The following is a 21,126-nucleotide window of genomic DNA, read 5'->3' as shown; positions in this document are numbered from 1 at the left end:
GTCTATAAAAACTGAAAGGTGGATGGACGGATTTGAAGGTCGTTTTCAGCTACGAACCCGTGGCAAGGATTATTGTTAGGCGCCCCCGACCAGCGAGAGAGGACCCTGGGCAGGAAGGGAATCCATGCAGGAAAAATCCCTCATCGCCCAAGACTGGCGCCTGTTTCCCAGTTTGCAGCTGTACACATGCACCCGGCCTTGGTACACCGCTTTGTTTTCGCACGTGGTATACCTGTGTTCGGAGAAAAGCTCTGCCCGCCTCCTCTGCCGTGGAACTCCCATTCTTTCAGCTCCTCCTTGGTGGAGCCTGCCCTGTCATCACCTCCCTAGGCAGAGACACTGCTCCAGCACACCTGTTGGACGTCTTTTAAATTTTATTTAAAAAAATTATATATATATATATATACACACGCACATAGAGAGAGAGAGGGAGAGAGCGCGCGCGCGAGAGAGACAAGATCTCTCTATTTATATATATATCTATAGATAGATGGATGGATAGATAAATAGATAGATAAATAGATAGATAAATAGATAGATTTACCTCTCTCCTTGAATTCCTTGCTTGAGCCCAGGGTCTCCTCGAACTCCTGGGCCCAAGCAATCCTCTCTCTTCAGGCTCCCAAAATGCTGGGATTACAGGTGTGAGCCACTGCACCCGACTGACTCTCCATTTTAGTACCGACCACCATGTTGCTTACCTGTCATTCTCAGCATGGGGGAACGGAGGGTGCCAGGGACTGGGAGGATGGCCTGTATCTTGGTGTTCCTAGGGCTGGCGCTGTTGAAGAAATGGTTGCCCGAACCCTGCTTGAAAACAGGTGAGAAACTGCCTAGAAACTCAAGTGGAAAATCTCAGAATGGAGAGAGGCACCCTTAATGGCCTGTGATGGAATAGTTGTATATTTTGCACAGAGCAATTACTGGAGGCACATGCAGTGAAATAACTGCCTTTTTTTTTTTTTTTTTTTTTTTTTTGAGACAGTGTCTTGCTCTGTCTCCCAGGTTAGACTGCAGTGGCACAATCTCAGGTCACTGCAACCTCCACCTCCCGGGTTCAAGTGATTCCTCTGCCTCAACCTCCTGAGTAGATGGGATTACAGGCCTGCACCACCACGCCCAGCTAATTTAGTAGAGACAGGGTTGCACCATGTTGGCCAGGCTGGTTTCAAACTCCTGACCTCAAGTGATCTGCCCATCTTGGTCTCCCAAATTGCTGGGAGGCATGAGTCACCATGCCCAGTCCTTTTCCCATTTTAATTGGATTTATTTGTAAGAGCTCTTTGTATATTAAGAAAATTATCTCTTTGACACAATAGTTGCTACTATTTCTCAGTTTGCTTTTTGTTTTCTGTTATAGAAATTTGAAGTTTTTATGCAATCAATTTGTTAACCTTGTCTTTTTATAGCGTCTGAGTTTTGTGTTAGAAAATCCTCTATACCACTCCAAAGAAGTGAAATTCACCTGTTTTTCACTAACTAACCTCTTTAATCCAAATACAGAGATGCAAAGTGAGGTTTAGCTAGTGAATCTTATCCACTACCCTGGTAGTATCTTTATCAGTCCAGACTGACCACATGCAAACAGCACCACCTCCATGCCAGCCTGAGAAGTCTGCACTAAGCCCCTGGATGCAGAACTCCAGGCCACAACCCCACCAGTGATATTTGGGGGATGACATTGTGTTAAGAAAGATGAGTTTCCCCACATGTCCATCCTTACCAGGAATGGAAATTTACACAAAAGAGAAAAGATGCAGGGGAGGGTGGGGATGCACAGCTGGAACTTTCCAGCAGCCCAAGAGTTCATTTACCTCTCTGTTCCTAACCCATGTCGACCCTTGACCACAAGAACTGGCACTAGCTTGTCACTGAAGGGTCCTAGAGAAGCCGTCTCCTCTGTGTCTGATTCTGGGAGGTTAGTTCTTGCCAGTGTTAAGGACCTATCCTACATGAGACAGAGAGGAAGTCACACTTAAGATCAATATATGGCATAATGATCCCACTGAGAAGGGCCCTGGTAGCCGAGGCAGTACGCTAAGACCAGCCTGCCACAGTGAGGCAAGCCTGGAAACAAAGCCAAGTTCAAGGTTGCTCCCCCAAGAGATTCCTTTCTCTGTTGGCCAAACCACAGGGGTGAGAGAGGCTCGGTTCCACCAGGAAGCATTCTTGGTTAAAAGCTGGAGAACTAATCTAGCTAACTTAAGTAAAAGAGACCTATTGAAAGACTGTCAGGGAACTGACAGAATAGAAGGAAGCTGATAGATCAGGCTTGAGAACAGTTAAGAACCGAGAAACAAAGAGGAAGGCCCCAAGAACCACAACAACAGTCTCTTAACAGAAACGGTTCAGCCTGCCCACCCCACGACCTCTGGTGGTATTGCAGCCATCTGTGTTTCCCCGCCCTTCTCACCCAAATGTCCACATACAAGGAAAGAGCATTTGGTTGGCTGAGTCTAAGTCACATACACACTCCCTGGCTGCAGCAGGGCGAGAGAGGATCCGATGTGGCTCCTAGCTTTTCTTACTAAGACCCCACACAAAGGCAGATTCTCCACTCTGGAGACTGAAGGTCTATTAGGCAGAAACAGTGTCGCTACTTGTTTTTAGACTCTGAGCAGGAAGGGACTTCACCCCAAAGAATGCTACGCCTAAGGCATCTGGGGGCCCCTACCTCATCTAGAGTTGATGAAAAATGGTGTGTGTGGGGACCGGCAGAACTGCTTTTCCTAACAGTTCTTTCCATAACAGTTTTGATTGGAAGTTTAGTCCATTAACATTCAAGGTTATTATTGATCTGTAAGGACTTACTCTTGCCATTTTGCTATTTGTTTTCTGGTGGTTGTGGTCTTCTCTTTCTTCTTTCCTTCCTTCCTGTCTTTCTTCTTGTGAAGGTGATTTTCTCTGGTGGTATGATTTAATTTGTTGCTTTTTTGTGTGTGTATTAATTGAGTGTGTGTGTTTTTTTAAATTTGAGGTTCCCACAAGGCTTGCAATACTATCTTATCGCCCAGTGTTTTAAACTGATAACTTTACACTGCTTGCATAAAGGAACAAAGAAATAAACAAGCAAAAAGAAAACTAACCAAAACTCTACACTTTAAATTTGTCCCTCTGCTTTTTAACTTTTTGTTGTTTCTCATTGTACTGTGTCTTGAAAAGTTGTTGTAGTTATTATTTTTGTTTGGTTCATCTTTTAGTTTTTGTTGTTGTTTTTTTGAGACAGAGCCTCACTCTGTCAGCTAGGCTGGAGTGCAGTAGTGCCATCTCGGTTCGCTGCAACCTCCACCTCCTGGGTTCAAGTGATTCTCCTGCCTCAGCCTCCCAGGTAGGTGAGACTACAGGCACATGACACAACGCCCAGCTAATTTTTTTTTTTTTTTTGTATTTTTAGTAGAGATGGGGTTTCACTGTATTAGCCAAGATGGTCTCAATCACCTGACCTCGTGATCTGCCCGCCTTGGCCTCCCAAAGTGCTGGGATTACTGGCGTGAGCCACTGTGCCCGGCCTCATCTTTTAGTCTTTCTACTTAAGATAAGAGTTGTTTGCACACCACAATTACAGTGTTATAATACTCTGTGTTTTTCCATGTACTTACTATTACTAGTGAGTTTTGTACCTTCAGATAATGTCTTATTGCTCATTAATGTCCTTTTGTTTCTGATTGAAGACTTCCCTTTAGCATTTCTTGTAGGATTGGTCTGCTGTTGGTGAAATCCCTCAGCTTTTGTTTGTCTGGGAAAGTCTTTATTTCTCCTTCATGTTTGAAGGATATTTTCACTGTATATATTATTCTAGGGTATAAGGTTTTTTTTCCTTCAGCTCATCACATATATCATGGCACTCTCTCTTGGTCTGTAAGGTTTCCACTGAAAGTCTGCTGCCAGATGTATTGGAGCTCCATTGTATGTTATTTGTTCCTTTTCTCTTGCTGCTTTAGGATCCTTTCTTTATCCTTGACCTTTGGAAGTTTGAGTATTAAATGCCTTCAGGTAGTTTTCTTTGGGTTAAATCTGCTTGGTGTCCTATAATGTTCTTGTACTTGAATATTTATTCTCTGTTATTATTCCTTTGAATAAACTTTCTACCTCTATTTCTCTACTTCCTCTTTAAGGCCAAGAACTCTTGGCTTTGCCCGTTGAGACTACTTCTAGATCTTGTGAGTGTGTTTCATTCTTTTAAATTTTTTTTGTCTCCTCTAATTGTATATTTTCAAATAGTTTGTCTTCAAGCTCACTAATTTTTTCTTCTGCTTGATCAATTCCACTATTAAGAGACTCTGATGCATTATTTATGTCAATTGCATTTTTCATCTCCAGAATTTCTGTTTGATTCTTTTTAATTATTTCAATCTCATTGTTAAATTTATCTGATAGAATTCCAAATTCTTTTTCTGTATTATCTTTAATTTCTTTGAGTTTCCCTGTAACCACTATTTTGAATTCTCTGTCTGGAAGGTCACATATCTCTGTTTTTCTATGATTGGTCCCTGGTGCTTTAATTAGTTTGTTTGGTGAGGTCATGTTTTCCTGGATGGTCTTGATGTTTGTGGATATTCAATGCCTGAGCATTGAAGAGTTAGGTATTTATTGTAGTCTTCTCAGTCTAGCAGTGCATTACCCTCCTGGCTTTGCTATGTGCCAATACACATGGAGTATTCCAAGGCAGAGAGGCTCTCTCAAGCCTCAGTGTTCAAGGTGTTTACTGGAACTTCATCACAGAGGCATGCTTGATTGTCCACGTGGATCTTCTCAGTTTTCAGTTTCCAGTCCTTCCAGGGGTGACCTAAAGTCTGGACTTTAAATCTCCTAGTAGGTATTCCTGGCCTGGCTAGACCCCACCCTAAATCTCATTATTAGACTATCCGTTATGACCCAAGAGCCCCAGGCAAAGATACTCCTGTCAGGCATTACACATTGAAGATTACCTCCCAGGAGTCTAGGACAAAGGACAGTCCTCTTTTTGGTCAAGGTTAATTTTTATTTGAAACTGTACAACATGCCATCACTCTGTTATCCTTTCTGTTTTATCTTCAAAATAACCCTAATTGGTGGGTAAGGATGTTTATTATTATAAACAAGATCTCAAGAGGGAAGACGCTTGGGCAAGGTTGCGCAGTCGATCCTGGACTCATGGTACAAGACTCTTTCCACTCTCTGAGAGCCCCGAGTCCTGAGAAGAAGATGGAAACAAGGTGTGTATATGTGTGTGTGTGCGCACATGTGTGTGTAAATGTATATTTAATGAGTATGTGTGGATATGTGTATGTCTCTGTGTGTTTGTGTTTATATGTGGATGTTTGTGTGTCTATAAGTATTGTTATATATGTGTGTATCTGTTCAGTGGTGCACATCTGGAATGCCAGCTACTCAGGAGGCAGATGAAGGAGGATCACTTGAGCCTAGGAGTTTGAGAAAGAGAAAATTTCAATGATCTTCTTGCAATTAGAAGAAGAAACCTGGGGTTGGACATAAAAAGACATAAAGCACCGCATAAAGAGGCAGAGAAATGTCTAATGAAAAACAAGTGATCAAGAATTAAGTAGTTCATCTATAAAGAAATATAGCACTTGGCCGGGCGCGGTGGCTCAAGCCTATAATCCCAGCACTTTGGGAGGCCGAGACGGGTGGATCACAAGGTCAGGAGATCGAGACCATCCTGGCGAACACGGTGAAACCCCGTCTCTACTAAAAAGTACAAAAAAACTAGCCGGGCGAGGTGGTGGGCGCCTGTAGTCCCAGCTACTTGGGAGGCTGAGGCAGGAGAATGGCGTAGACCCGGGAGGCGGAGCTTGCAGTGAGCTGAGATCCGGCCACTGCACTCCAGCCTGGGTGACAGAGCGAGACTCTGTCTCAAAAAAAAAAAAAAAATATAGCACTTTTGCAGCAGAATAAAACTGCAAGATAATTTCCTCTAGAACCCTGATAATCTTTGTGAGAAACTGTTGATCGTATATGTTAATCGCCAAAACTTGCAGGACTCTGTGCAACAGAACTGGCTAATAAAATCATTTTTCTTAAATTCATTATGCTACAAGTGGCATTCAACTCTTTCTCAACCAAGATTTCACAAACCTATCTCCAGCTTCCAGATGGTGAGGGAAAGTGTGATCAGATTTTATGATAAATTGTGCCTGTCTCTGAGCCCATCTCCTCCTATTGAAGAGAAGGAAAATGAGGCAAGCACATTGCAGCCCTGCTGACGAAAGTCACAAGATAAGCAAATAATTATTATTTAAAACCAGAGAGTACTATAATTTATTCATGAATGCCACACATTCTATATTAGATCTTTCAGTTCAATTTACTTGTATTCTTCGAAGCAAATTTATAAGATTCAAATTATTCAGAAAATACTCCCAAGCTAATAAAACACTTTAACCACAGGAAGTATCGTGCCTCACAATATGGTGTGGTGGTGAAGGGTGCAGGCTTTAAAACCAGAAAACACAGGTTCAAGTCCTGGCTGTATCACCTTGGCAAGGTTACATGGTCTTGCTGTGCCTCAATATCTCCATCTAAAATGTAGGGATGACAATAATAGTGTCTATTTCACAGAGTTGTTTTGAGGAAAATAATATATATAAAGCACTTGGAACAGCAGTTATTGCTATATAAATGTTTGCTATAGTTATTCTAACATTTCAGATTATAAATATCTACCCTGTTACTCAGATAACAAGAGTCCCTAAGCTGATAACATGATGAAGAGCTTTTGGGTTTCTTAATTTCCATCAGTTTTGTGAGGGAAAAAATACTACATGAAGAAGAGCGACTAAGCAGGCGTGAGAAGGAAGCTTGGCTTAAGATTGGGGGGCTTGGATTTATTAGGCTTTTGTCTTCTAAAAATTTCCTAAGCTCCATTGATAAGAAGATGTTCAATATCAGTCTAGCTAAAAAGGACAAATAGACCCCACAAGACACTGAGTTAGAGCCAAAAGTAGAAGGGTAATAAATGAAATACAGAAAACTACACAACCAGAAAAATAAACAACTACCAGTACCCAAAACAAGGCTAAATCTCACAGGATTATGTTGAATGAAAGAAGCCAGCCACAAACGCACACATACTGAATGATACCATTTACATGAAGTTCAAGAACAGGCGAAACGAATCCATGGAATCATGTGAGATTTAGCCATGTTTTGGGTACCACCAAGATGGCACTTTGAACACTGTGTTCTAACATGGTGGAAAGGACAGAAAAACAAAAGAAGAAAACTGAGCTAGGTAGCTCCCTCAAGCCCTTTCATAAGGTCACTAATCCCACTCATGAGGGGGCTCCTCCCTCATGACTTAGTCATCTCCTAAAGACTCCACCTCTTAATGCTATCACACTGGGGTTTAAGTTCCAACATGAATTTTGGAGGAGACACAATCATTCCAACCATAGCAAATATACTTCACTAAAAAAGAAGAAAAGAAAAATCTTGTCTCTAAACATAGTATTTTAAGAGTTTATATATTTACAGCCCAGTTTTCCACTTGCATACATACATATTTGTGACCATGAGTGTCATTCTTAGCTGAGAAAAGTTTCAGTAAGTTAATTTTTTCTCACGTTATCTATTAATATCTTATTCAGATAAAACCAAATTTCTAACCTCGATTTTAGGTTGAGATAGAAACCCATAGTCATTTGTTGCGATGTGAGAATGACAGAGACAGATATTAACTAACAGAATCCAACTATTAAAATAAATTTAAGGGCACAATTCTCTACTGACTTCCCCAGACAAATCATTACTTGGATAGCAATGAATCAACTAAAAATGGAAGTGAGAACAGTTAGAGTCCTTTTTGCAATGGATGGATGTTTATGAGACTATTAAGTGAAGAGGGTTCAGAAACAAGGGGGTAAATGGCATGCTAATTTGGGGTTGAATGGAGTAATGAGATGATCTTGGAAATACAAGAATCGTGCTTAATGGGACTTGTCTACTTGCAATTCAATAAACCAATATACGTAAATTCAAAGAGACAAAGGACATGAGCACTCAGAACAAAATTATAGGAATACAGCCAGTCACAGTGGCTCATGCCTGTAATCCCAGCACTTAGGGAGGCTGAGGCAGGCAAATCACCAGAGGTCAGGAGTTTCTGACCAGCCTGGCCAATGGGGTGAAACCCCATCTCTTCTAAAAATACAAAAATCAGCCGGGCATGGCGGTGGGTGCCTACAATGCCAGCTACCTGGGAGGCTGAGGCATAAGAATCACTTGAACCGGAAGGTGGAGGTTGCAGTGACCCGATTGCCCCACTGCACTCCAGCGTGGGCGATGAGACTCCGTCTCAGAAAACAAACAAACGAACAAACAAACACAAATTTGCAGGGATAAATTTAGCAAAGAGGTGCCAAAGTTGAGATAAGGGTCACTGTTCCACGTCGACACCTTTAATTCTTGAGTCATGGGGATGGCAAGCCAAGAACAGAATCTTCTGACCAGAAGCTAAAACCAGCCTTTGGGGTGGGTTCAGAGAGACTGTTCAGACTCAAGATGTGAAAGCAGATGTTGCCTGGTAGAAAATATCCCGAATGCAAGGGCATTTTCAAAGACAGTGGTGCTCGGGAAAAGAGAATGCTGTGTTTAAAAAGGAAAAAAAAATTTTTTTAAAGAATAGAAACAAGGAAGGAAAAGTGACAGACAGTAGGGTGACCATACGTTCTCAGACCATCCAGGCTCTGAGGAGGGCGAGACTAGGCCAAAGTTACCCAGCAACAAGGTACAGCTAAGGTTATGTCTGCTGTCCCGGTGCAATTATTATAGTGCCCCTTTCACTCTCCGAAGTGTCTGGATTTCGATGATAAAGCTTATGATCACCCTACCAAAGAGAAGAAATTAGCCAGAAGACCCATGTGTCCATTTTAAACGGTGTGGACTGGCCCACAGTCCCGTGCCGCTGCCCAGCTGAGCGGCGTGCACCACCTCTGCCTCGCCCTACCCCGCCCTGCCCGGGGCTCCAGGAAGGCTGGAGCGGAACCCTCGGCTCCCGCGCTGCTCTGGTGCCACCTGCAGGTTACGTGTGGGAACTGCTTCTCCACACCCTGACCCTGGACAACCTTGGACTTGGCCAAAAGACATTCCCAGCAGGGGAAGCCCGGACTGGGGAGTTGGCTGGACCCTGAAGTCCACGTTACAGAATAAGATGGGCCCAGCTTAAACCAACAGAACCCAACTCCTCCTCTTCCTACCCACTCCTGTCCTGTCTCATTTTGTAGACGGGAAACTGAAGCCTAATTCAGATTTTTCATTGGTAGGATTGTGAAGCATACAGTTGGAGCCTCCCAGGTGCCATTCCCCACATATCTTTCCCCTAATACGTTAGGATAGTGGGGAAGCAAGAGAGCTTAAGCTCACTAAGCTCCTAACGTGTACAGGCCAGTGTGGGCACTTTTCTCTCCAGCCTCGCACTTGATGGGAAATAGGTGATCACACAACTAGGAGACAGGATCAGAGTGGGCTCGCGATGTGCTCACCGTCTGTCAGCTGAAACTGGAACGCAGTGTGAATATGTCAGTCTAAATGCAGAGCTCTATGCATGTTCCTCTCTATTCCCTTGGTCACCAACACCAATTCCCAAGGCAGAACCCCAGGAGGGCTGGACGGAAGGACCTGGAGGTAATAGAAAACAGCTCAAGAGTGGTGTACATGTCACTGGAATTTGGATTCCCCTGTGTTGGAGCCTGTGAATTGCTACTGGCAGTAAACTGAGGACATTGTAGGGTTCACCTTCTTTTAGGGATCACAGTTCTGCTTGACCTATCTCCAGTGTCTAAAAACTGTTGTTTTATATATTTTGTTCCATTTTTCTAGTTGTTCAAGGTGGGAGGCAAATCTGGTCCCTGTTATCAATCATGGCCACATGTAGAGGTTGCAGGATGTTGTTTATATCTGTATCTTTACTTTTTTTTTTTTTTGAGACAGGATCTCACTCTGTCACCCCAAGTGGTGCCATCTCACCTCACTGCCACCTCCACTTCATGGCCTCAAGTGATCCTCCCACCTCAGCCTCCCAAAGTGCTGGGATTACAGGTGTGAGCCACTGTGCCTGGCCTAAAACTGTATCCTTCTTATTATCAGTGAAGTTAAACAATTTTTCCTGTGTGTCAGCAGCATTTGCGTTTCTTTTTCTTTGAACTTTCATATATGTTTTCAATTTTTCTTAGAATTGTTGGTCTTTGTCTTCTCTACTTTTGAAATAGAATGAATATGATATTAATTGTACTTCAAATTCTGACCATGATGGAGTACCTGTATTGATGATAGTCTCCCAGCATGCACAACTACAAAGCTGGACAAAGTACATGAAGAAATTGTCTTCAAACATTGGGCAATAGGCAGTTCCAGGTACTATCCGAGAGACGGGAATCACATGAAGTTACTGTTACATTTTTCTGGTGGGGAGTTTCCAAACCCTCAATGACAGCACCAGGAAGCAGAATCCAAGCCAAGAGAATCAGTCTTGTTTGGTGGAGGAAACAGAGACTGCCGCTCAGGGCTGCTAAAATGTGTGTGGCAGAGTATCAGAAAGGACAGAGTTGCAGAGAAGGAGCCCCAGAAATCTTATAGAGGTTGCTGCAGGTCCTTGGCCAAATCGCACACTATGAATGTGTGGACTGAGACTCTGCAAGGCCCAGCACAGAACAGCCAATGGGGAGCTGAAAGCTAAACAGTAATTTCAGTGGTCACAGAGTGCTGGAGATACATCTGAATTCTGGCTCAGCCAGAGTCTCCAGTCTTGGAATCTCAGGTCTTGATGAATATCCCAGACATTCACAGGAGGGTCCAGAAGGCCATGCCTTGGGATTAAGGAGGATTCCCTAGGAATAAGGGCAAAACTGAAAAACAGCTCACCCTAACAAAACCTAAAATGGAGCCTTGACACACATGATCAAGTTAACCCATCAGTGATTTAATTCCCTGCCAAAATACAACAACACTAGAGTAGGATAACATAACCCACATCTTTACAATGAAGGTTCACAATGTCCAACAGCTCAAGAAATACTTACTAGATGTGTGAAAAAGTGAGAAAATACATCCTAAAATTAAGAGAAAACCAGTCAATTCAAACAGACCCACCATGCATGGCGGCTCATGCCTATAATCCCAGCACTTTGGGAAGCCAAGGCAGGAAGATCACTTGAGTTCAAGACTTCAAGACCAGCCTGGGCAAAATGGCAAAACCCCATCTCTACTAAAAATTCAAAAATGAGTTGTGTGTGGTGGTGTGCAGGGGTCCGTAACCCCCAGGCTGTAGATGGTACCAGTTAGGTACCTGTTAGGAACCAGGCTGCACAGCAGGACGTGAGTGGTGGGCGGTGAGTGTTACTGCCTGAGCTCTGCGCCCTGTCAGATCAGCAGGCATTAGATTCTCATATGAGTGTGAACCCTAATGTGAACTGCACATGTGAGGGATCTAGGTGTCGCACTCTTTATGAGAATCTAATGTCTGATGATCTGAAGTGGAACAGTTTCATACCATAACCACTGCCCCTGACTCCATCTCTGGAAAAATTGTCTTCTGTGAAACCAGTCAGGACTGCAGGTAGCACGTGCCTGTGGTCCCAGTTACTTGGAAGACTGAGGTGGAAGGATGGATTGAGCCTGGGAGGTGGAAGTTGCAGTGAGTTGAGATCATGCCACTGCACTCCAGCCTGGACAACAGAGTGAGACCTTATCTCAAAGAAACAAATAGACAAAAAGGGCCAGGCATGGTGGCTCACACCTGTAATCCCAGCACTTTGGGAGGCTGAGGCAGGCAGATCACCTGAGGTCAGAAATTCAAGACCAGCCAGGTGAGGCAGAGGTTGTAGTGAGCTGAGATGGTGCCATTGCACTCCAGCCTGGGCTACAAGAGTGAAACTCCATCTCAAAAAAAAAAAGGAAAAAGAAAGGATGAAAGGAAGAAAGAAAGGAAGGAAGGAAGGAAGGAAGGAAGGAAGGAAGGAAGGAAGAAAGAAAGAAAGAAAGAAAGAAAGAAAGAAAGAAAGAAAGAAAGAAAGAAAGAAAGAAAGGAAGGAAGGAAGGAAGGAAGGAAGGAAGGAAGGAAGGAAGGAAGGAAGGAAAGGAAGGAAGAGAGAGAGAGAGAGAAAAGACTCTCTCTCTTTCTCACACATTGGAATTATCAGGCCAGACGAGCTTTAAAGTAACTACGTACATACATTAAATAATTTAGGGAAATAGCAATACCTGTGAAGGATGGTGAAAAAAGAATTTAGAGAAATAAGTTTTAGTATAAGTACGTCCTAAATATGCATGGTACATACTTACTAAAAAAATAGTTTACTTTTTATCAGAAATCTAAATTTAACTGGGTGTCCTATATTTTATCTGGCATCTCTACCCCAAAGCCAAGCAGGAGAGAGTCCAGAGTCCTACCTTCCAGCAGGCGACCTAGCCTAGGACAGGGCCTGGCCAGGGGCAATTGTGCATTGGATGGGTTTGAGATGCCAGTCATTCATGTGTCAAAGGTTTGCCAGGCCAGCATACAATCAATATTATTTTTATTTAATATTTTTGTCCAAAGCAACTTCAAAAATTTTAACCTTTTATTTGGAAATATAGATTCAGAGGAAATGTCAAAGATGGTACAGAGAGGTTTCATGGACTCCTCACTCAGTTTCCTCCAAAGGTTCTATTTTATATTAGTGTAGAACAATATCTAACAATGTCACATGTCTAGGTCTATGCCATTTTATCACATATGTAGACTCCTTTAATCACTGCTACAATCAAGATACAGAACTGTTCCACCACCACAAAAATCCCCCTCCTGCTATTCCTCTGCACTCATTCCTGGCTCTTCCCCTCCACTATTCCTACTCCTGGCAACCACTAATCTGCTTTCTGTCTTTATAATCTTCTCACTTCAAGAACATTATAAAATGCAAAAATTAGCCAGGCATGGTGGCACCAGCTTATAGTTCCAGCTACACAGGAGGCTGAGGCAGGAGAATTGCTTGAACCTGGGAGGTGGAGGCTACAGTGTCCTGCCACTGCAGTCCAGCCTGAGAGACAGGGCGAGACTCTCTCAATGAATGAATGAATGAAGGCCTGGCATGGTGGCTCACACCTATAATCCCAGTGCTTTGGGAGGCCGAGGCAAGTGGACAAAAATTAGCCAGGCATGATGGTGTGTGCCTGTACTCCCAGCTACTTGGGAGGCTGAGGCATGAGAATCACTTGAACCTGGGAGGCGGAGGCTGCAGTGAGTTGAGATCGTGCCACTGCCTTCCAGTCTGGGCCACAGAGTGAGATTTCGTCTCAAAAACAAACAAACAAAAAAACAAAGGAAAAAAGAACATTATTGTAGATAATATAAATGGAATCACACAGAATGTGGCCTTTCGAGACTGGCTTTTTTTTTTCCTACTCAGCAAATGCCCTTTAAGATCCATCCAAGTTGTGCATGTTCCTTTTTATTTTTTTTTCTGTTTGAGATGGATTCTCGCTCTGTCACCCAGGCTGGAATGCAGTGGCGCAATCTCAGCTCACTACAACCTCTGCCTCCTAGGTTCGAGAAATTCTCCTGCTTCAGCCTCCTGAGCAGCTGGGATTATAGGTACCCACCACCATACCAGGCCTTTTTTTTTTTTTTTTTTTTTTGAGATGAAGTTTTGCTCTTGTTGCCCAGTACAATGGTGCAATCTCGGATCACTGCAACCTCTGCCTCCCAAGCTGAAGCAATTCTCCTGCTCCAGCCTCCTGAGCAGCTGGGATTACAGGTGTTTGACACCATGTCCAGCTTTTTTTTTTTTTTTTTTTTTTTTTGCATTATTAGGAGAGATAGGGTTACACCTTGTTGGCCAGGCTGGTATTGAACTCCTGACCTCAGGCGATCTGCCTGCCTCAGCCTCCCAAAGTGCTGAGTTTACATGTGTAAGCCATCATAGTATTTCATAGAATGGATGTATCAGTTTGCTTAACCATTCACCTATTGGGGGGTATTTGTTTGTTCCCAGTTCGGGGCTATTACAAATAAATCTGCCATGAACAATCATGTGTGAGGTTTTGTGCAGACATCAGTTTTATTTTCTGGTACAAATGCCCAGAAACAATTTCTGGGTCATATATTAAGGTGTATGTTTAATTAAAGAAGCTGCCAAACTATTTTCTAGAGTGTCTGTACCATTTTATATTCCCACCAGCGATGTATGAGAGAGTGAGTTTTGTCTGCATCCTCGCCAATATTTGATATTATCACTATGTTTGATTTGAGCTGTTTTAATAGATATGTAGTGATATCTTACTGTGGTTTTAATTTGCATTTCCCCAGTGGTTGGTGTTGAAGATCTATTCCTGTGCTTTAAGTCAACTCATTTTTAAAACCTAAATAAATGTATTTAAAAAGGAAACTTTTGCTTTGGGAGGCCAAGGCAGGCTAATTGCTTGAGTCCAGGAATTCAAGACCAGCCTCAGCACATGGTGAAACTCCATCTCTACTAAAAATAAAAATATCCGGCATGGTGGTGTGCACCTATGGTTTCAGCTACTCGGGAAGTGAGGCAGGAGGATTGCTTGAGCCTGGGAGGTCAAGGCTGCCATGAGCCATGATTGCTCCATTATACTCCAGTCTGGGTGACAGAGCAAAACCCTGCCTTAAATAAAAAATGAATAAAAGGAAATTTGTGATTAGTGGTTCTCAAAGTGTGGTCCCTGAGCCAGCAGCATCAGCATCACCATCACCTGAGAACTTGTTAGAAATGTAGATTCTCAGGTGCCACCCCAGACCTCCTGAATCAGAACCTCTGAGGAGTGGGTTCAGTGATCTGTGGGTTAACAAGCCCTCCCGGTGAGAATCAGTCTCATTTACTACAAATAGAAGGTAATGGTAAAAATAAATGCATCCGCATATCACCTGAAATCCTCTTGTGGGCACCAGGTTCACACACCACACTTTCGGACAGGAGTCCCACTCACAGAGGCTATGACAAGAATGCTCCTGCCCCTGGGGCTGTGCAGTGACAGCTCACACAGCTCCACGTGGCAGTTCTGAGTTTGGGAAGCGCTGATGCAGTCCTACTATAGCCCTTCCTGCCCTTCACTGGACTGAGAAAATCCAGGCTCTGAGGAGGGTGAGACTTGCCCAAAGTCACCCAGCAACATGGTCAGTCTCCTTTCCCAGGGCCCTCACAATGCCTGGCCTGTTTAAAGCCTGACTCTATTCACTGCTGGGTGAAAACTCCAGCTCCAAAACAGAATATGGGGAAGGATACTATCTTGGGCAGCTTATGTTTATAGCTGCAGATACATGGGAAAAAAAGTCCAAAAATACTGTTGAAGCTGTTATTTAGGGAGAGATGGGGTTTGCTGGTTTTTTGTGTTTTTCATTTTTATATTTCATAATTTTTATCACAATTCATAGTACACAATCAAAATTTATTAAATGTTAAAAATCGACATGAAGCCTGATCCAGTCATGGCCTATCATTGGCAGAGTCAGGAAGCCTTCCAGATAGAGCAGCCCCGCACCTGTCCCAGGTCACACTCTGGGCACATACTAGGTCCTCTGGACACCCTCACCCCGTGGCGGCCTCCACATCCATACTCACCAGCACCTCCTGTGGGCGAGGCCCTCCCCTGCATCCAGCCCTGGGCACCCCCTTGCCCAGAGGGCACCTCATGGTGTGAGAGTCCGCCTGTATGTCTCTAAAGAGAGGAAACTCCTTGGGACATGTGTTCCGCTTGACCATCACCCCGGCCTGGTACAGAAAGATGGACAGTGGGTATTTGGTGAATAAATGAATGAATGATTGGAATGAATCCACAAAATGGTGATTTCCTGAGGCCCGTCTCCAGCTGGCCTAGGTGGAACCAGTTCCACTTTTCACAGCAAAGCCAGGTGTGAGGAGTGGGGCAGGTATGTGTGAGGGGCCAGGTTCTCGAAGGCTGCATGGACACGGGGCTTGTGGCGGGTCTGGGGGTGACAGTGCTGCTGTGGGAGCCTTGGGGAGGGCTCATCCCTGGAATCCCCCCGGGTATCCTGGTGCCCCCAGCTGCTGCATGGTGTGAGAATTCCCGGCTGGTGGGGACACACAGGGACTTGTTTGGATTGGCCAACTGGTCCAGTCCAAGGAGCTGCGCCTCCAGCCCCTCAGGGAAAAACTCACTTTTGATGTGTGACAACAGCTGCAGGCAAGGGGAGGGAAAGGTGTGCTGGGCCTCGGACTTAGAAGCCAGAAGCCAGTTCATGCCCCTACCTTGGTCTACGTGGGAAAGGGATGGGACCTCAGCTAGCTCCAGGGTCCTGGGTTATAGTCAGAACCCTCCCTTATGCACTTAGTGACTTGGGCTGACCCAGCCCCTCCCTGAGCCTCATCAGTGAAACCAGGGCTGGGCCAGGGCTCTCAACACCTCCCAGCTCCAACCTCTGGCTTTGCCCCAGGAGGGCCGGAGATGAGAGAGGTGATCCAGGCTCACCTGTTTGCCTCAGCCTCCTTGTGGAGCCTCCCTCTTTCTGCCAGTGAGGTGGGTGGGGCCAGAAGGAAGGGCACTCACCTGTGGGTCTCTGACTTCTCTGTCCAGGTGTGCCTGGAGAGCCTGGTCTATACCCAGTGCTCTGCTACACCTATGGCCTGGCCACAACCTCCCTGCCTCCAGAACAGCCCAGGCCCAGGGAAGAAGCTGGTCTCTGCATCGAATGATAGGTAGAAAATGGAAGTGGGGATGACAGCTCTGGAAAGGAGCCAAGGACGAGGTGCCTTCCCAAGGATGTGGAGGGTTTTTCCAGAATGGAGCTTGACTGGTGCGGGCAAACATCAGGAGTTGGGAAGGGTGGTTCCCTCTGTGGGAGCCGGGGCAACTTGCCTGGGCCAAACGGTGGTAGGCTGTGGGTAGGGCAGGCAGAGCTGGGGTGCCTGGAGCCTGGGGTCCCTGTCCTTGCAGAGGACTGGAATACAAAACAAGTGTCCCCTGCCCTTTGGCTGGAGGTCATCCTCTACTTCCAAGCCCAGACACACACCAGCTGCCACAAGCCCCTGAGGCTCTTCAGAGGACCAATGGGCAGCCACACCCACTCTTAGCCAACTTGCTGGGCCCACCTGCACCCTGGTCAGGGCCCATGACTGAGGGGACTCCCTGGGGACAATGGGGGCAGTCTCATGCTGCCCTCTTATAGGTGGATCAGTCCCTGGGATCTGGTGTTGGGCTGGAGTGGGCTGAGGCTGTTCTCTGCCAGGGTGCCTGGTGGACAGCAGGTGGAACAACTTCTCCTTGGCTTTCCTGAACTGCAGGACACAGCTGAACACTGCACATTACTCTGGATGCCTTCAGATCTTCAGGGGACCCTGGGAAGGAAGAGGGGCTGCCCCTGCAGGGGGCCAGGACCCTGGCCCATGCTTGCTGCCTGCAGCAGGCACCTCCTCTCCAGATTGATATCACCTGATTCCTGAAGTCCTGGGCTACTGACCAGAGAGAGCCCCACACCCTCACCAAGGCCTGTTCTTACATCAGAGCAGCTAGTACATGAGTTCGGAGCTGAAGGGCGTAGAGAGAGAACACAGGGCTCTGTAAGAGTTCTCGGCTCCCTGCTGCAGTGGGACCCATAGAAGGCCCCCCAAAGATCTGCAGCTGCTGTAAGTCACTGGGAGGAAACTGCGGCAGACATGTGTTTCCCCAGCCTGGTAGATGCAGAGGGGTGTCTGGGCCCCCGAGTGGGAGGCCCAAACATGGCCTTGGATGTGGCAGTGCAGGAATTCTAGCCAGCTCTGGGGCCCTGGGCAAGTCATTTAACCTCTCAGAACCCCACTCCTGGTCACCATGGGGCTCTTGTGTGGATGTAAAGGACCCTCAGGCCACTTATGTCCCATCAGTGGAAGCCTAGCGTGGGTGGAGACCCCCGAGACTGAACTCAGTGGTGGGATCCAGCCTGACCAGCTCTCCTACATAGAGCCCAGAGCCAGCAGGGTGGGCTTCCTGGAGACGCAGGCACTCCTGCGGGCTGGGGAGCATGAGCAGGGGTCCCTTTGGGAAGGTGGAAGAGGCTGTGGTCAGTGGAGGCCATCATGAGGCAGAGCTTGGGCAGAAAAGGCATGATGATCTCTGAGACCCGACAGAGCCTGGACTGAGGACACTGTGGCCACCTCCTCCAGGTGCCGCTCAGGTGGTGGAAACTGAGCTAGGGCTGGGCCCCCTGGTCCTGAGTGAGGCCTTGCCAGTCTTGGAAGCTCTGCCAAAGGTGGCTTCGGGTAAGGGCGCATCTGAGGACTTTTTTTTTTTTTTTTGAGACAGGATCTTGCTCTGTCATCTAGGCTGGAATGCAGTGGCATTATCATGGCTTACTGCTGCTTCAAACTCCTGTCAAGTGATCCTCCACCTCAGCCTCCCAAAGTGAGGGAATTATAGGCCTGAGCTATGGAGCCCATTTTAAATCTTAATAAATATCTGCTCCTGGTCTGCTTCCCTGGCTGACACACATGCTGGCATCTTCCGCCCAGACAGACACGTTTCTGGACTTGGTTCCATTTGTTCTGATGGGCTCCTCTCTCAATGACCGCATGTTACAGTATGTGGCTATTCTTACACATTTCTGTAAAGACCTGAGCATTAGTATATTAATGTCAAAGTTCTACTGGTTTTCGAGGCGGGTGGAATGTTTGGGCTAATTACGTTGCGGGCATCTTGACAATATAGGCTTTCCCTCTGGGAACGGTGATTCTGGGACGCAGGTTTTGCACATTCTGGTTTATTGCTTGGCTCGCTGCCACAGAGGGATGGCACTGCTCCACACACCATGCCCAAGACATGTCCCACCTTATCTTTCTAAATCAAGCTGAACATTCTCAGCTGACAGCATATCATCGGTGCTGCGGGGACTCACTCCCCTCAACCCGAGATGAAGTGAGGCGGAGACTGTGGAGCAGATCCGTGCTGACTGCATTCGCCCTTCCTGACCCGCACTGCTGCTGGCTGGGGCTGTGTCTGAGCTGACAGAGGGCATTGATTTGGGGACCAGGCAGGGGGCAGTATGGGAGCAATGCCCCTCGCCTCCCTTAGCTCCTCCTGTCCCCCCAACACTTGGTCACCAAAGTCCCTGACTTCCAGGCCCCAATCACCACTAACAGGGTACTGCATGGGAAAAAAGTGTAGGCCCAGAACCTGGAGTTCAGGTCACTCCTCCTTCCAGTCAAAGTCTCTATCCCTCCCAAGTGATTCCAGCCTCATTCCTCCATGGGCCAAATATCCTAACCAAAGGCCTGGACAGGGGGTCTTTATCCGCGTGCCCAAAAACACATGCAGAAAGGCTCTGCATGCCTCCTTGGCCTGCCAGAGGTAAAAGCCTGGCCGTCAAAATGCACAATCCTGGTTCTTGCAGGAAGATGAGGAGCGGAGGAAGAAAAAATCTGTCTCATTCTTTTAGCAGGTACCTAAACTTGGGAAAGCCACACCCAGTACATTTCTTAATCCGGATACTTTTATAACTGATTACAGCGGGGTCACAAGCACAACTGTTTTCCAACATCTTTCAACTGGCCACATAACACAATGTAATTTATTTTTTTCTTTTTATTTTTTAAGGCCAGGGGGAGTAGCTCACACCTATAATCTCAACGCTTTCAGAGGCTGAGGCAAGAAGACTCCTTGAGGCCAGGAGTTCGAGACCAGCCTGGGCAACATAGCAAGACCCCATATGTAACAGAAAAATCCTGTCTCAAAAAATTTTTTTTGAGTACAGTGGCATGATCACAGCTCACCGTAGCCTCCAGCTCCCGGGCTCAAGCGATACTCCCACCTCAGCAGCTGGGACTCTCAGAGCACACCACCACATCTGGCTGATGTTTTAATTTTTGGTAGAGGTGCAGTCTCACTATGTTGCCCAGGCTGGTCTTGAATTCCTGGCCTCAAGAGAGCCTCCCAAAGTGACCTCACAATGCCCTGCGGTTACAGGCATGAACCGCCATGCAGCTCCTGCAAAATCTAACTGTTCTTCAGGTGCTTCTTTTGGACCTCCTAGCTAGACTGTCATTGTCAAATACTAGTTTATTATTTTCCCACATTTATGTTAATGGATTTCCCATGTTTTATTTGTCTAGACTAGGGTTTCTCAGCAGCAGCACTATTGACGTTTTGGGCTGGATAATTCTTTGTTTGGAGATGTTTGTGCCTCACAGGATGTTTATCAACATCCCCAGACTCCGCCTGCCACATGCCAGTAGCACTCCTCAGTGTGACAGCCAAAATGATTTCAGATATTGTCAAATATCCCCAGGGAGGCAAAATCGCCTCCAGTTAACAACTGCTGACCTAAAAACCTATGGAACAACGTTAGATCATGGTAATGATAGCACATACTGCTCCTGAGCTTAATGGGAATACCTCTAGCATCAAAGTATAGCAGCACCTGTATACTACTGTCTGGGCTGTTATTAGTACACTGTAGTAGTCCATTCTCACGCTGCTATGAAGAAATACCCAAAACTGGGTAATTTATAATGAAAAGATGTTTAAGTTGACTCAAGTTCTGCTGGGACGGGGAGGCCTCAGGAAACTTACAATTGTGGCAGAAGACACCTCTTCACAGGGCACAGGAGAGAGGAGAGCTGAGCAAAGGGGAAAGCCTGTTATAAAACCATCAAATTTCATGAGAACTCACTCACTATCACAAGAACAGCATGAGAGAAACCGCCCCCGTGATTCAATTATCTCCACCTGGTCCCACCCTTGACCTGTGGGGATTATTGCAATTCAAGGTGAGATCTGGATGGAAACACAGAGTCAAATCACATCATATCCTTTATATTAGCATACTGTATCAAACTATAATTTTCTTTCTTCATTTTTTTTTCTTTGAGACAGAGCCTCACTCCGGCTCTGGCTGCAGTGCAGTAGCATGATCTCAGCTCATGGTAACCTCTGCCTCCTGGGTTCAAGCAATTCTTGTGCCTCAGCCTCCCAAGTAGCTGGAACTACAGGTGTGTGCCACCACACCCAGCTAATTTTGATGGTTTTTTTTTTTTTTTTTTTTTTTTTTGAGTACACATGGGGTTCAACATGTTGACCAGGCTGGTATCAAAATCCTGGCCTCAAGTGATTCTGCCACTTCGGCCTCCCAAAGTGCTGGGATTACAGGCGTGGGCCACTGCCCCCAGCCTGAAGTATAATTTTCACAATATGAAAAGCTTG

General features: G+C 45.8%; 1 long non-coding RNA gene across 2 annotated transcripts; it reads right to left on the bottom strand.

Annotated features, from left to right (window-relative positions):
• Positions 1–5,193: 5,193 nt before the first annotated feature.
• LOC105490999 (uncharacterized) lies at positions 5,194–19,818 on the bottom strand. 2 transcript variants are annotated; one of them, XR_011626337.1, is made up of 4 exons: positions 19,698–19,818; positions 15,558–15,707; positions 9,480–9,615; positions 5,194–5,402 (listed from the first exon to the last, which is right to left on the bottom strand). It is a non-coding gene; the product is annotated as an uncharacterized lncRNA (long non-coding RNA). The 2 variants fall into 2 exon arrangements; XR_011626338.1 differs by lacking the exon at positions 15,558–15,707 and having other exon boundaries at positions 19,698–19,792.
• Between the last annotated feature and the right edge of the window lie 1,308 nt (positions 19,819–21,126).

The sequence above is a fragment of the Macaca nemestrina genome, chromosome 7 (genome assembly GCF_043159975.1).
Source record: "Macaca nemestrina isolate mMacNem1 chromosome 7, mMacNem.hap1, whole genome shotgun sequence".
Classification (NCBI taxonomy): domain Eukaryota; kingdom Metazoa; phylum Chordata; class Mammalia; order Primates; family Cercopithecidae; genus Macaca; species Macaca nemestrina.
Note: the sequence above shows the minus strand (reverse complement) of the source record. Positions and strands in the feature narration are given on the sequence as shown.